Source organism: Rousettus aegyptiacus, unplaced genomic scaffold (genome assembly GCF_014176215.1).
Source record: "Rousettus aegyptiacus isolate mRouAeg1 unplaced genomic scaffold, mRouAeg1.p scaffold_m13_p_10, whole genome shotgun sequence".
NCBI classification, from domain to species: domain Eukaryota; kingdom Metazoa; phylum Chordata; class Mammalia; order Chiroptera; family Pteropodidae; genus Rousettus; species Rousettus aegyptiacus.
In genome coordinates, this window is record NW_023416285.1 from 27,820,273 (window position 1) to 27,835,948 (window position 15,676).

The window sequence follows — 15,676 nt, forward strand, 5'->3', positions numbered from 1 at the left end:
GGCGCTTCACATATTTATTATGCAACCTTGTTGAGCAGTGTTGAAGAGTTTGATGGGACCCAATTTATCCCCAGGTTATTCAGGGGTGGAAGTTATTAAGTAGACTTTTCCCCCCTCTTCTTTTCCTCCTTTCCTTCCTCCTTCTTCCCTCCCTCCTTTTCCCTCACCTTCCTTCCTATCTTTTATAAAACAAAAAATAAAGAGCTTAAGGGAGATAAATAGCAAAAAAAAAAAAAAAAAAAAAAAAAAGTTGCTTTTTTCCAGAGGTAACTATGTACTTGGCCAGCGTGCAGGAGCCTGGCTAAAGGGAGCATTTTAGAATCAGTTCACATGGGTTTGGGTCAGGCTGTGCCACACGCTAGGGCAGGGTATGACTTGGACAAGTTATTTTTACTCTCTGAACCTGTTTCCTCATCTATAAAAGGGGATAATAATAGATTCAATTTTATAAGGTTATTATAAAAATTAAAGTCATAGTCTGTGTCAAGTTCAGAGTGTGTACATAGTAAATGCTCAAATTAGAGTAGTTATTGTTAATTTATAAAATGTATGGGAAGTGAAATTTCAGACGCTAGGCAAAATTGTTTTTATATTTGTTTCATTAACATTTCCTGAGGTTCTCTGAAAGGCAAGCAATGGAGTTTAGAGAAATAAAATATTTCCTTATATGTGACAATAAAAAGAACTGGTCATTATTTTTGTTTAAAAGAATGGATATAATAAATAATGGAAATAATATCAATTAGATAATACTCTGAACAGAGGTTATGACTATCTCTTCACAAAGCAACTTGAGCTAATTGTGTCTCAGCATTTAAGAAATCTTTTTTGATATTATGATAAATTTGGGTCTATAACTGATGGCTCAAGTAGATATTGGACAATAATTTAATTGCCCACTCCTTCGCTCAAAAACATGTATTAAGCATCCATTACTCAATCCTGCACCGTGTCAAGATGATTTGTGATACACAAAAAGAATATGTGATAAAGTCTGCTCTCAAAAACATTGCAAATTTGGACTTGGTAATGATTTGGGGATGATTTGATTGGGAGAAATATGGGCCTACTAATCTGGACCTATTATAGTGGCAACAAGTCATTCTTCCTTCAGAAATAGAAGTGCCTTTTTCAATACATTTTACATACATTAACTGGTCAACTTCCCATATATATGAAAAGATAAGAGGTTATTTAGCCATATTAAATAAGAATGAACAAATACAAGTTTAAAAGAAATAAATGATTTTCCCAAATGCCCAGTGGAAGGTGGCAAAGCCAGGATTAGACATCATATTCTTCTCTTTTTTTTTCTCCCTTAGGCTTTAGCCTTCTATACAGCTTGGCTGGGCACTGTACGAAGTGACACAGTTGGAAAGAACCAAAAATCACTGTCCTGTAGGATTCGCGAGGTGACTTTGGGAATGACTTTTTAAAAAATCTTTGAACTGCAGTTTTCTCATTTGTAAAATAATAAGTAACAGTAACTCTTGGGATAAATTTGAGAGTTAAATGGAATGTGGATATAAGAAGTGCCTGACACTGATGAGTTGCTCAGTAATTGTCACTTGTCTCTTAATGCTGCTCTATTGTCTCCAGAATTAATTAAAACACTCATACTTCTCCAGTTTATATCCAGCCAATAAAAGACTTTTATTTCCTTTTTATTATATGAGCTTTCCCTGTAATTATAGTTAGACTGTGTGTGTGTGTGTGTGTGTGTGTGTGTGTGTGTGCATTTTATCAGTGCTTTTTCTTTGGACTTGTACAGAAACTCAGTGACTGTGAGTATCTTTGGAACTAAAGGCATAAGGAATTCTTGTTTTGTTCCTGGGATTATACTGAGTTGACCCTTCTATGTCTTGTAGAATTTTTCTTCAAGACATTTGGCAACACAAATGTAAGAAATGTAATAGTTACAAGAAGAGAAAATAAAATAAAAGATAGTGACTAAATTTAGGGTTGGGCAAAGGTGAAGAGAGCCTCCTAGTAGCAGAGCCAGGTAGCAACAGGCGTGAGGGCTTGGGCTGCGTGACAGAATTATGACCTGGAAGTGGGCGTGAGCACCAGGTTCAGAGGAAGCTCAGGAGCAAGTCAAAGAGAATGGATCCGAATTCACACAGTCCAACACGCAGTGAAGTTGTAAATATGCATGTTCACTACAAAGCATCTTTGAGACAAAGAAATAAAGAGGTAAGGACACCCTCATAAATCCAGGACAGGATCAAGTCAGAAAGTAAGAAAACAAAAGGCAAAGACATTTATTTTGTGCACAATGAAACCATTACTTGTAAATTCTCTTGTATTTTCTTTAACGGCAGTGGTCTAGTTTGAAAGAATTTATAGCTCTCTGCTTAACAGCAGAGTCAAATTTTTTACTCTTCCAAGTAAAATTCTGTTGGGGCTCTAATAATAATTATTAAAGTTAAAAAGTATTTAAGTATTCTAATTGAAAGTCATTTATTCACCCAAAGGCCAAGTACAACACTGGCAGGCAGAATAGTTGATTCTCCTCCCAGCCTTACCAATGTATTCTGCTTCATAATAGTGCAGATGAAGCGATGTGTCTTGCGGCAAAAAAAAAAAAAAAAAAAAAAAATGATTCTGTTTCCACGGTAACATAACTCTCAGCTGCGTTTCTTTAGTGGTGAAGGACAACTGCTCTATCTAATGTATGTGGGTTTGAAGGAATGATTAGGAGTGGAGAAGGGACTGAGCCAAGAGCGGTGAAGGTAATTTCACTTCTAGCAGCCTGTCACAAAGGCACCAGAATCCTATAAAATAAATATAACTATCATGTGCTTCTTTTTAAAAATTCTGCAGCCCAGACTTTCTGCAATAGCTGTGGTGCAAAAGGAGAAAAAAAAATGCACCCTTTTAAATCAACTTATTTATCTCCTTTAAAAACAGCTCCCAAGAATATCGAACATGTTTCCTGTCCTGGCGTTATCACTCCTGTGTTGCATATTGTTCCCTTCACTAATATACATATATTGATGTTCCTATTGTTGGCCTACCTCTTCTTTACTTCCAGACCCTCACGTCCATCCCCGGGATGTGCCACACCAAACGATGCACCCTCTATATTATTCCGATCCCATCCCAAGATGAATCTCCCCTGCAGGTAAGTAAACCAAGGTAAACCAACAATATTCAAGAGATCTCCTTGTCCTACGCTTTGTTCAGGAAAATATTATTAATGGGAATGAAGAAATAATAGTCTTTACTTCATCCTCATTTGTCAACAATTTAGTGAGAGACAATTATGCATCATGCACTTTGGTAGGGACCACAGATAAAAGAACCACGTCTTCCCTTGAGTCTCTTAAGGGACTTATGAAGAGAGAGAGAAGAGCAAACTCCCATTTACTATGTGGAAAGTACAACAATGGGGCAATAAAATAGAGAGGGTCACCTATTCTGCTCTTGAGGACACTTATGCTATTTCCATAGCAGTCTGCCCTTGAAATAGGAGTTATGAGTGAGGAGGACAAACACACAGAGACACAATGCAGGAGCACAGTTTGTTCAGAAGCTGCAAGCAGTATGGCTGCTGGCATCCTATCCACGGGCAAGCTTCAGAGGAGGTTGTATTGGTAGGTAGGCAGCGGCCAGACCCTGAAGGACCTGTGTATCAGAAAGGAGTTGGAACTCCAGCTTGAAGGTGACATCCAACATGATTAGATTATGTCTCAGAAAGATTACTCTGAGAGTTAGTCGTATGAAAGATGGAATTAGGGGGAAGAGTTAGTAAGAATGGAAAAGAGAAACCAATTGAAAAGCTCTATAGTAAGACAAGAAATAAATAATGAGGGCTAAAATAGGAAGTTCTAGCAGTTCAGAGAGTGCTCAAGAATCAACTGCCTGGTTTCAATTCTGTTTTTATCATTTAATTGTGTGCCTTGACTTCTCTGTTCCTTAATTTCATCTGTAAATTAGAATAACAATAGTAGGGATGTTTGAAGGTTAAATGAGTTAAAACGTATGTAATATATTTATATCAGCAGGTGGCATGTGCAGACGCCAATAGATGTTAGCTACAACCACTAAAGCAGAAGCAGAAAGGATGGAAAAGCAGGGGGAAATGGACTTTAAACATATCTGAGAGATGAGGAGAGTCATTTCAGGTGTATCCCAGAATTCTGGTTTTGGTGAGAACACAGACAGAGACAATGACAGCAACATAAGATGTATAAGGGGGAGAGACGATGAGCTTAATCTTAGATGGACTGAATTTGATCACTCACAGTGTATTCGAGTGGAGAAGTCCTTTATGGAATTGGTTACATGAGTTTGGGGTTCAGGAAACAAGATATGGAAAAGAGAGGTAGATATGTAAAACTTAGGTAGTAGAAGCCACAAATTTAATTTTGTCGCACAAGAAAGTTCACAGCATGAGAAGAGAAGATGGCTTGAGAACCCAATGCTGGGCAATACTAACAGGGAAGGAGGCCCAGAAAAGAAAGAGTGCAGGAAGGCTTGAAAAGGCACAGCCAGACAGAAGCCAGGAAAACTAGGATTGGTGTCAGCAAAGCCAAGGACAAAATAGTGAGAAAAACTGCAGTTTGAGGGTAAAAGAGCCTGCTGTGTCTCCCAATGTCAGCACTCCCCTTTTTCTCTAGCAATAAAATTTCTGTTGGCCCAAATAAAACCTACATTTACTGGCCTCCGTTGCAGTAAGTATGGGCATGTAATTAAAGTTCGACAATGGGATGTAAGTAAAAGTGTCCAGGAACTTTCTTTAAATGACAGCTAGTTCATTCACTCTTTACCGCTCCTTCTCCATCCTTTGCTCTGTTCTACTGCCTGGAACTTGGATGCTGCCTAATCTGTGAAGACAAGGGTGAGTGGAGTTGTGGGCTGGAGGAAGCGTGTACCTCAGAGGACTTCGTGGAGCAGGGCTGACATACAGGTCTAGTTTAAATGTCTTAAGACTTTTACACAATAGAGAAATGGACAACTGTCTTATTTATTTTGTTTTCTGTTTCTCTCCCAACACACTTTGTGTTTTAATCAACACACTTTGTGTTTTCCTTCTTCCACAGGAAAAGATCTGGGGAGAAATCATACCTCATTGAAAGTCCCCTCTTTAACTACATATAAAAATTTCATTAGAAAATTCTATGAAAATATCACATGAACTGTTATTGAGAAAGTGTTGAAGCCCCACTTATAATGTGATGGTATTTGGAAGTGGGGTCTGTGGGAGGCGATTAGGGTTTGATGAAGTCATGAGGGTGGAGCCCCCATGATGGAATTCATGCCCCTATGAGAAGAGGAAGAGATAGCAGAGCTTTCTCTACCTGCCATGTGAGGACATGATGAGAAGACGGCTGTCTGCAAGCCGGGAAGAAAGCTCTCACAAAGAACCAGGCACCGGGATCTTGGACTTCTAGCCCCGGAATTTTGAGAAATAAATGGCTGTTGTTGAAGCCACCCAGTCAGTGGTAATTTGTTATGGCAGCCTGAGCTAAGACGAAGTTTAAAGTAGAAAGTTGCTTGTGTTAGCAAGAAAAAATTAGGTAACAAGTTCGACTCTGAAAACCAACTACGATGAAATTAAAAGAGCATTTTAGTTAAAGTCTTAAGTATAAATTAAGGTCTAAAATATATCCCAAAAGAAAGTTCTGTGGTTCAAAGTAAAACTCATCAAGAAAGAATACTTAGAATATAGACAGGGGGTGGGATGGCTTCAAAGACAGAGGGTGAATATAGCCCACTCCCTGGAAAGAAGGTCTGAGATGAGGGTGAGATAATACTAGCCTCTGGCTGTCGTCCCTGAGTGTCACACATAACTGAGTAAATACCCCCAAATGAAAGAGCTTTACTGGAAGCTTTCACTCAGGAGTTCCAAGGAGAGTTCCCCACAGTCTGCTTGTACTCCACAGACAAGAGTCCAGCTGCTGAGACTAAACTAGGCAGTGGATTAGCCTGCCAAAATGCCAGATCATTACTGTTTTCTTCCTTTCTTCCTAGCCTCTTTCTGCCCTCTAGGGGAGGATAAGTGAGAAGGAATAGAGTGGGAAAGTAAATGCTGCTTACAGAAGCCACCAACCTTTGCTTTTAGTATCATTTAGTTTTTACTTCACCTGGATTTAAGTCAACTACTAAGGATGTGCAAGGGACCCTGGCTAGGGTTATGAAATTCACACCAAATTCAGGGGCCAGGTGGTACATGAAGCCACGGAATGAAAGCAAGCTAATTCCTTGAGTATCGATTTTATTAAACTATTTGAAAAAACACTTTATTTTTATATAAATGAGTAGAATTTAAAATGTTACATGAATTCTTAGGATAAAATGAGACTACGAAGTTACTTCATGCCTATGGCTATGGCTTTGGGTCATAACCTTGCATTCACTGGAGCTCCTATTATTTCTCTTCTGACAAGATTATTTCAGTAAAAAAAATTCAGAAGCACTATGGTAAGATAAGTTCAGAAAAATGTGTTCATTTGGATTTGACAATTCTCAGGTCTTCGGTGATGTGAGAACAGCAATTATGGAGGAGGGGTGTTAGGAGGGAATGAGAGGTGAGGAATGGGACCAGTGAGGGTAGCTGGACCATAAAGAGAAAAGAAGAGAAAACAAGGAAGCCAGATTGAAGTATGGGGTCCTGTCCCAGGACCGCTACTGTGTCCACTGCCAGGGAGGCTGGCATCATAGTCGTGGCGAGCTCTCTCAAAGGCGTGGTCATTCCGCCACTGTGGCAGCGCCCGCCCAGTGCAGGCAGTGGCAGGTGGCCTGGCAGCGGGGGCGGGACAAACTGAGGAGCCTTAGCGAGCAGTGGAGATAGACGGTGTATAATATGTAATAAGACCCATGTCAGGAAAAGAAAAGGTTCCCTTCTGTGTCCTGAGTTAGTGATGCCATTTGGGGCAAATCAGGCTCTCACTGTTTTCATTTGAACAATGAGGTGGCTGGGCTGGATGTTCTTCAAATATTAGTCCAGAGCTAACATTCAAGGATACAGCTATTTATTTTAATGATAACTCCTGGTCTCTTTCTGAACCTTTTGACTTCCTGGATACTTTAACTCCAGATGAAGGTTTTTAATCACAACTGACACGTTAAGAAAACATAGGCTCTTGGATGTTATCTAGACTTATTGTGGTGGTCATTTTGCAATGTATGTTGAATCATTATGTTATACATTTGAAATAAATATAATGTTATAAGTCAATTATATCTCAATAAAATAAAACATTGGCTCTGTGAGTTCAAAGTTAAGGTTTCTCCCAGCTGGGTTAAGAAAAGGTACAATAACTTTTCCCTTCTCAAGGTTAATAACACTGAGAAACCCGTACTTAGACCAATCCATACTTCCCCACTGATCACACCTTAGTAAGTGCATCTCCTAAGACTGCTTGCCTCTGTGACAGCTAATTACTCTATGCCACCTACCGGCCTCTGAAAGTGGCATGGGGCAAACCACAAGCAGACTCATTCACAATACCCGCAACAACTGCTGAGTCCCCTCTGTGTGCTGGCCAGTATACGAGATTTCACATTATCTCCACCTACCATGAATTTCATCCATCCAGTCAGTACTTATTGAGGACGCTGGTTTAGGTGCTGGTGATAAAACAGCAAAGAAACAGACAAGAGTTCTTCCCTCACGGAGCTTATGTTCTGGAGGGGTATGCCCTTGGTCCCGTATCTTTCTGCCCTGGAGGATTTCCTATCCCCATTTGAAACATGAACAAATAAATGTGGCCTCCACTGTTATTTGCTTATCCATTCTTCCTTCTTCCAAACTAGCAGAATTTGAACAAGCAATGCACACGGTTAAAAATACAGAACTTTCCCCAAACTTCTGTGGGTAGGGGTGGCCAAGTATGTATACAAGTGAGTATTCGGCTGTGATTATATGTACATATGTGTGTGTGAGAAATTAAATCAAAAGATACAGGTAGAAGTCACTGGGAAAGGCTTCTATTCCTCCCAAATGAAAAAAGCCTTGAGAATAAAATTCTGCTGTTTAAGCAAAAAAAAAAAAAAAAAAAAAAAAAAAAGAGAGAGAGAGAGAAAAGAAAAAGAAAACAGCCTTGGGTGGAGGTGCTCTTATTGCCTGTAGGAAGCATGCTTGGCGGTGGAGTAGCCATGCCGAGGCCATGAAGCCAAATGCCATATGTCAAACACTGTGAAGGAAAAAGCTGCAAGGAGCCAGCAGGCAGCCGCCCCGGTCCTGGACCATTGAATTATGGGTTTCTTGTTATGTGAGAAGGAAAAAAAAAAAGTCCCATTTGGTTATGTCCTTTAGGTGAGGTTTCTATTCCAGTCAGAGAATTTCGGTCCCCGCTGAACCAAGTGACTTGTCCCTAGCCACAGAGCTAGTGGTAACAGAACCAAAATTAAAGTACAGCTCTGTCTCCCTCCAGAAGCTGTGTTCTTTCTGGACTCTTGTGGACCTCCAAGGACTACACCTCTGCCAATGTTCTTCTCATTTCACTTCCTGGCTGTTGGCAAAATGCTCATACAACTCTTAAACTCACAGAATTTAGGACTTTACTTCTCTGTGTTTTCTGTGCAACATTTGACTTTTCCCAGCTCCATTCAAACTTGACTACATGGCTAGGCCACTAACCTCTACAAGCCAGCTCCGTCAGCAGAACCTCCGAGAACCCGACATTCTCCTCAGAGAAAAGAACTGTAGAATTTATTACTAAGCCACCCTGGTATTACTTTTATTATAAGAAATAAAGTCCTAATAACCCTGGGACCCATCCTGACCTCACTCAGGAGACTGGAGGCCCAGCCTTCATACTGTGTCCTGGTGACTGTCTTCTGCTGATATTTCCTTTCCCATGTGGATTTATGTATATTTGACCCCGAACCCATCCCCTCTCCCCCCACTCCCCTTTAATGTACCATAGTCTCTGAAGCTGACAGTTTTCCTGTTACTGCCAACATTTGGAATAAGATGCCTTGGCCTTCCAACCTCTGCATCTGGGTCTCCCTGTGCTGGGCTCACGCGTTCCAGCACATTGGTCTGGGGCCCTCCCAAACTGTCCTAGCTGGCCAGAATTTACTAGGGCAAGCTGATCTGTGTCCTGAGTAACACACACACACACACACACACACACACACACACACACACACACTCAATATGACAATAATAATACTAGAAAAGGTTTTCAGGTGAGCTACCACATGTTATCTCCCACATGGCTTCATAACATGGATTGTCAGTGACTACCGTTCTACTCACAAAATCACTGCAAAGGCACAGGTTCCTGTTTCAGGGACATACCAGAGATGCTGTTTTAGAAGAACAAAGTCTTGGCATAGAACCACAGTACATCACCCACTACATCTTCAAAGAACAGAGAACTCTAAATTGCCTTTCTGTCCAAGGATAAACTCACCCTCAGGAAATGGCATGTAAGAAATGGCGATTCCTTTACCACAAGCTTCTTTCAGCTCTGGTCCTCAGCACAGTGTGCAAGAAAGAGACTTTAACATACATTGAAGTATACTTTAATATATTCATAACTTAGTCTTTCTTTAATACTTGGGAACATGACAACATTGTTGCAAATGTATATAAGAGGGCACGAGCCCCGTTTAGCTTATCTGTTGCTATATAACAAACCGCCCTAAAACTTAGTTCCTTAAAATGACAACTGTTTTGATTTTCTCACAGGAGTCTCTGCACTGGTGGGGATTTGCTACGTGGTTCTCCTGCTCTACTTGGTATCTCTGGGCTGTAGTCATCCCAGGGCTTGACTGATAGGATGGTCTCAGATGGCTTGCAAATCTGGCGCTATGCCAGCAACAGCTGGCAAGCTGGCCTCAGCTGGGATGCTGGGACCGCTGGGTCACTTTCTCACTCTACATAGTCTCAGGTCTAATCTCTCTCTTTGTGACCTCTCCATGTAATAATCCAGCCGGGTAGCTGAAATTCTTAAATGGCAGGCTCCCCAAATCACAAAAGTAGAAATCGTCAATATTTTTTAGGGCTTAGGCCCAGTGGCTGGCACTGTGTCGCCTCCATTGCATTGTCTTAGTGAGTGAGTCTCAGGAATAATCCAGAGTCAATACGAGACTAGACCAGGTAGCGGTGCGAATACCAGGAGGCACGGTCCGGTCCATCGAGGGCCGTATTTGGAAAGTGGCTGCTGCGAGCGCTGTACATTCTATCAAATGAGGAAATGATACTTGATCGTTAAATCACCCTTCAGAGAAGAAAAGCGTACCCTATTCGATAAATGAATCTTTAAGAGGTATAGATATTGGGAGCATCTAGAAATCACACACATTCGGTGACTCGTCTTTATTTGAAAACCATGATCAAGAACTCTGAAAAAATATTCACGTTTTATTCGATTGTAATATGCATAAGAAATCAAGCTTTGCAAACGGATGGATAAACAATATTCTAAGAATATTAATAAATTAATAATACTGTGTATTATTAACTTAATATTTATTAGGTTAAGATCCTTATTAAGGATAGGCACCGGGCTATCATTATTTATACATGATTTTATTTAATCTTCACAAACACTCTGTGGGCTAGGTATTATTGCCTTAGATTTCCACATAAGAAACTGAAGTTCAACAAGATTTTGTAACTTGGCTAAAACTTCACATCTAGTCATTGGATGAGCCAGAATATAAAGCTAAATCAACCTGATAGTGAAGCCCCTGGGTTCTCACACGCTGTGTTATCATCTGACTTGTTTTGTTCTTGTTCACTATTTTCTTTCTTTTTTTTTTTTAAATGCTAGTTTATTTTTTTTCATACTACATATACATGATTTTTTAAAACATTTTATTTTTTTATTTTCCCTTACTATTTTGTTAAATTGTTGCAGACAGATCTTCAATTTGTGTGGAAACAAGAGCCACATCTCATACTCCCATCTCTGGATATTTAGAACTCATTGACTGTTTAAATAGCCTGCTATAGCCATTATTTTACAGTCCAGTTTTTACCTCGGCATGATAGTCCAGACAGTTCCCCAGAGCTCGCATATATATATATATATATATAAACATATGCCTCTGTGCTTAAACTTGAACCTCATCCAAACCCCAAGGTAATTACTGAGTACAGTCCTTCTCCTCCTGCTGATTTATCTAGGTATCAGGAAAATTTCCCCTTTGGCACTAGAGCTGTGAATCACAAACTTTTGTTTGTGCCATCTAAGGACAGAGAAATAGGATACCTGTGCTTTTCATCCTGTGCTAACAAGATTTTAGAATATCTCACCCAAAATCAGCTGATCTCATGAAATGGAAGAACATTGGCAAAGATGTTTAGTGAAAGATGTTTAGTGATGGAAATTACCAGTGAACTCTGTGTTGATGTGGCTACCATGCGTGGGTCCTGGAGGCCTCCTTGGCGTGGTGCTCCAGCCTCACTGGATTGCTGTCTTTTATAAGACTTTCCCATACTCTCCTGCCTTGAGGGCTCTATGCCACTTCTCATCTAGAAAGTTACTTATTCCAATCTCCACCTTTCTAAATCCTTCTAGTCCCAGCTCAAAGCTACTTTCCAAATCAAGTTTTTCCTTCTCAGTGAATCTATATTAGTTACTATTGCTGTAGACTATCTCCCCAAAATCACCCTAAAATATAAAAACTTAAAACAATAGTGTTTGTTTGCTCACAATTTTCTCGGCTGACAATTGGAGCAGGGCTCAGCTGGGATGGCATGTCTCCATGTGGTTTTAATAGAGTTTGTTCATATGTTTGCAGTCTGTGGCTGGAGGCCAGCTGGCTGAGGAGGCTTTTACATGTTCGAGGCCTTGACTGTGTTAATTGCAATGACTGAGTAATTTGAGCCTTCTCTCTCCCTGAGCAGAAAGTAGATGTCACAAGGCTGTTGTAGGACATCATTTTGTCACATTTTATTGGCCAAGAAAGCCACAAGGATAGCCCAGATATAAAGGCTAGGGACATTAAAATATGACTCCAACTCTTTCTTCTTCAGATATGGCCTGTTTTAATCTTTTAAATAAAATTTCTTATAATCCTTGTCAAAGTTGCAATCTATGGTTAGTAAATTTGAAATTGTGAACAACTTTAATTGAGTCTGCTCTGTAAACCATAATGTTTTTAACTTTTTATTTTGAACTAATTTTATACATATGAAAGTTGCAAAAATAGTACCAATAGGTTCCAAATATTCCTCACTCAGCTTCCCCAGTGTTAACATCTTCTATAGCTAGCTGTAGTACGAAAAAGGAAATGAAGTTTGCTTCAATACTATTAACAAAACTAAACACCTTGTTTGAATTTCAATACTAGCGTTCCTTTGCTATTCAAGAATCTATCCAGGCTCCCACTTATATTTGTTTGTTACTCCTTAGTCTTCTGCAGACTTTAAAAAAACTACAGTTCCTCCAGTCTTACCTTATCTCTAATGATCTCAACATTTTAGAAGAGTAATGATCAGTTATTTTGTCGAGTGTCCCTCATTTGAATTTGCTGGTGTCTAATGTTTTCTCATGATTAGACATGATTAGACATATTCCGGACAAAAGTACCAAAGATATAATGATGTGTCCCCCTCAGTGCATTGTATCACAAAGTTCAGGATGTGAATATGTTTCATTTCTTGGTGATGCTGGCCTTGATCACTTGGTTAAGATGTTCTCTGCCTGGTTTCTCACTGCAAAGTTACCACCTTTCTCTTTGAGATTATTACTTAAGAGATACTTTGAAACTATGAAAAGTATATTTCTCTAACTTTCCACCCACTAAATCTAGCATGTATCAGTGGATTTTGTCTGCAATGGTTATGACTATAGTATCTGCTCAATGGTAATTTTCTATTTTCCTCTCTCCTTCTACATTTATTCATTAAAATCTACTGTATAAAGAGCTTTCCTTTCTCATTCATTTATTTATATCAGTATGGATTCAATATTTACTTTGGTCTATGGGTTAAAATCCAATACCAGCATTATTTATTTTGCTGCTCAAATATGTAAACCATAATATTTTTAATTTAATAAAATACTCTCCTGAGCATGGGGACATCTAATAAGCTCAGAGAAAATTCTGCTAAAGGTAAGATATTAAAATCTAGACTATGTATCTCTCTATATTGAGATATGTAAATATTTGGGTTGAAATAGTCTCACAGGTACTATCTTTTTGCTTCCATTTTGATTCTTTTTGTTTTATTTTGGCAAAATAAAGCTCATTTAAAAAGTTGTTTTTATTGATGATTTTTAAATATTTTTCCAAATATAGATGTCACAAAACCTGGTACAAGCTATAACTTTATACTATTAAAAGCTCTATTAAAAGCTTCTTTCCATAAGTCAGGTTTTCCAAAATATAAGATAGAATTTCAAAATTAAGTATTTTATACAATATGAACTCTGTTTCTTTTTAAAGCTAATTTCCTGTTTTTATATGACTAAATTTCAGTGTCTTCCCATTTGTAATTTTATTTTCAACTATTGCAATTGTAAAGATTAAAAAGCTGAAATTACTTTTTCCTGTTGTGTGTTGAATACTTTAACTAAAGACTTCCAAGTGATTTTGAAAAAAATGCAATTTCTAAAAGCTGATTAGTGACCAGCAGCAAAGTATGTACTGTCATGCATAAAATTATTTTTTAAATTAACATCAACTTTATCCCCCGAATATTGTAAGTAGTTCATTCTAAATTTGTATATATAAAACTGTATGAATTTTGACTACAGTTAGTATTTAATTTAATAGCACAGCTTTATTACATATGCACCACCACCAATCCCAAGTACATTTCTGCTCCATAGATTCCTTTCTTTAGTAAAAACATTATTTTACTGTGATGTTGAGTTCCACCAAAATATATATTCATGCTATCATGTGCATTCATATGTTTAATTTTTAAATTTATAGTAGCATTTACAATAAGGTCAGAAAATTTAACTTTGTCACAGTAAACTTTTAAAAGCTTTTCTTTAATTCTGTGAATTTGATTAAATTTTAAATTGTTATTAGAATTAACTGATTTTCTATTTAATTCATCTACTTACATTATTGTAAAACTGTCATAATTTAACTGTTTGCAAATTCTTCTGCTTATGGTATCAACTCATTAATAGCTATTGCTCTATATTTTCACAGGCCCGAGAAAACTCAGAATTAAAAATGAGAGAAATTAATTTAGGACAATTGTCATGACCTAAACGAAGTCATGCTGCATGAAGTGATCTGTAAACGTACCTTCTGCAGTTGCATGTGTTAAATTATATGCACTTGTGCTTAAACATTTAGGTTGGATTTCAGCAAGAGGGGATTCCAGGTTGGGAGGAAGAGTCTAAGTGGAAGTAACAGCACGAACAAAAGCATGGACTCCCGGTGCCGAATAAGCTTTAAAAAATGGGCACGGTCTTCGAAATATTGACTAACTCTCTATGTAGGTGTTGCTTCTTCAGCAGAGTTTTGTCTTCTGATTGTCTTATGGTCAGTGATATCATTAAAGACCCCATGGTGTATGGTGAGTATTTTGTGTGTCCTATGCTCATCATCAACTTTCTTGAGAAACAGAAAATCAATACTAAATTTTTATTAAACTGTGTACATTAAACCTTTCCCTTTGTATTGGTTTATTGTGAAATAAAATAAACATAACAAGACAATAAAAAGTTATAGATTTATATCATAAGATAAATAACTAACCTACTGTAGCAGCAGCATCCTAATACTTGGTAGCAGGATGGCTCGGTCTCTGCTTCCCACACATATTTCACTTACATCTAGTCTTTAATTCCCTACGTGTCTCACTAAATTCGTTATCTGTTAAACTGGTGACTTCATGCCTCTCACAAATCACGGCATGGCTACTCGCTATGGGTCATGACATAGCTCGCTGTTTTACTCCATAGATGATAGGATCTGTAGCGTCAAATATGCTTCCCCTACTGCCCAGAACAGGAAGCATTTAGCTGTTGGTAGATGTTCGTGTCCAAATGTCATCATTTTATCAGACAGTGCCCTGCATACCAGACTTCAAAAGAAGATGTAAGTTTCCTCGAGACTAGAAAAGGGTTGGAAAAGGAGAGATAGGTTGTCTTTCAGAATTTACTATGTATAACAGTAAGAACTCTCTCAAATGTTTGTGCCTCTTACGCTCTACTAAAAGGCATCATGTCAGAAATTGAAGTACAATGTGGAGATCTTATCAACTCTCTTGTAGTGAAACCAGTAATAATGATTCTTCTTTAAAAAGAAGAAATGCCAGGACAAATACTACACTAGACTGACTGATTGAACAATAGGTTAAAACAAGGATGTTCTAGGCCAATCAGGATACATGTCTCCTTAAACCTGTCTTTGACTCCAGCACATGCACACAACCCCTGGATCTTGATTATGCTTTTTTCCATGTTTCTCTTGAATCCGGCACCTATTTTCTGTTCCCACTATATCCACCTTAGCCCAGATGCCTGTTCCCACATGCCTTATTATTTATAACTACCTATCTATTGGTCTGGAACTCATTTTCTCTTTCTATCTATTCTCTTCATATCTACCATAGTCGTCTTTCTCTAGAAATTTTTGTGTCTCATCATACTCTTGCTGAAAAATCTTTTAATGATTCTTCAGAACCTGCAGAGTGAATTCCAAACTTTAATTCCAAGAATAGTCTATCCCTATTCTATACTTACAAACTCATTTCTCACCTCCCCCTTATATGTATACTTCACTCCAGATTGATCTGACC

The 15,676-nt window shown here is 38.4% G+C and overlaps 1 protein-coding gene across 3 annotated transcripts in view; it reads right to left on the reverse strand.

Moving 5' to 3' along the window:
• ARHGEF38 (Rho guanine nucleotide exchange factor 38) overlaps nucleotides 1–15,676 on the reverse strand; it is a 118,211-nt gene that overhangs the window by 47,049 nt on the left and 55,486 nt on the right. The window lies entirely within an intron of this gene.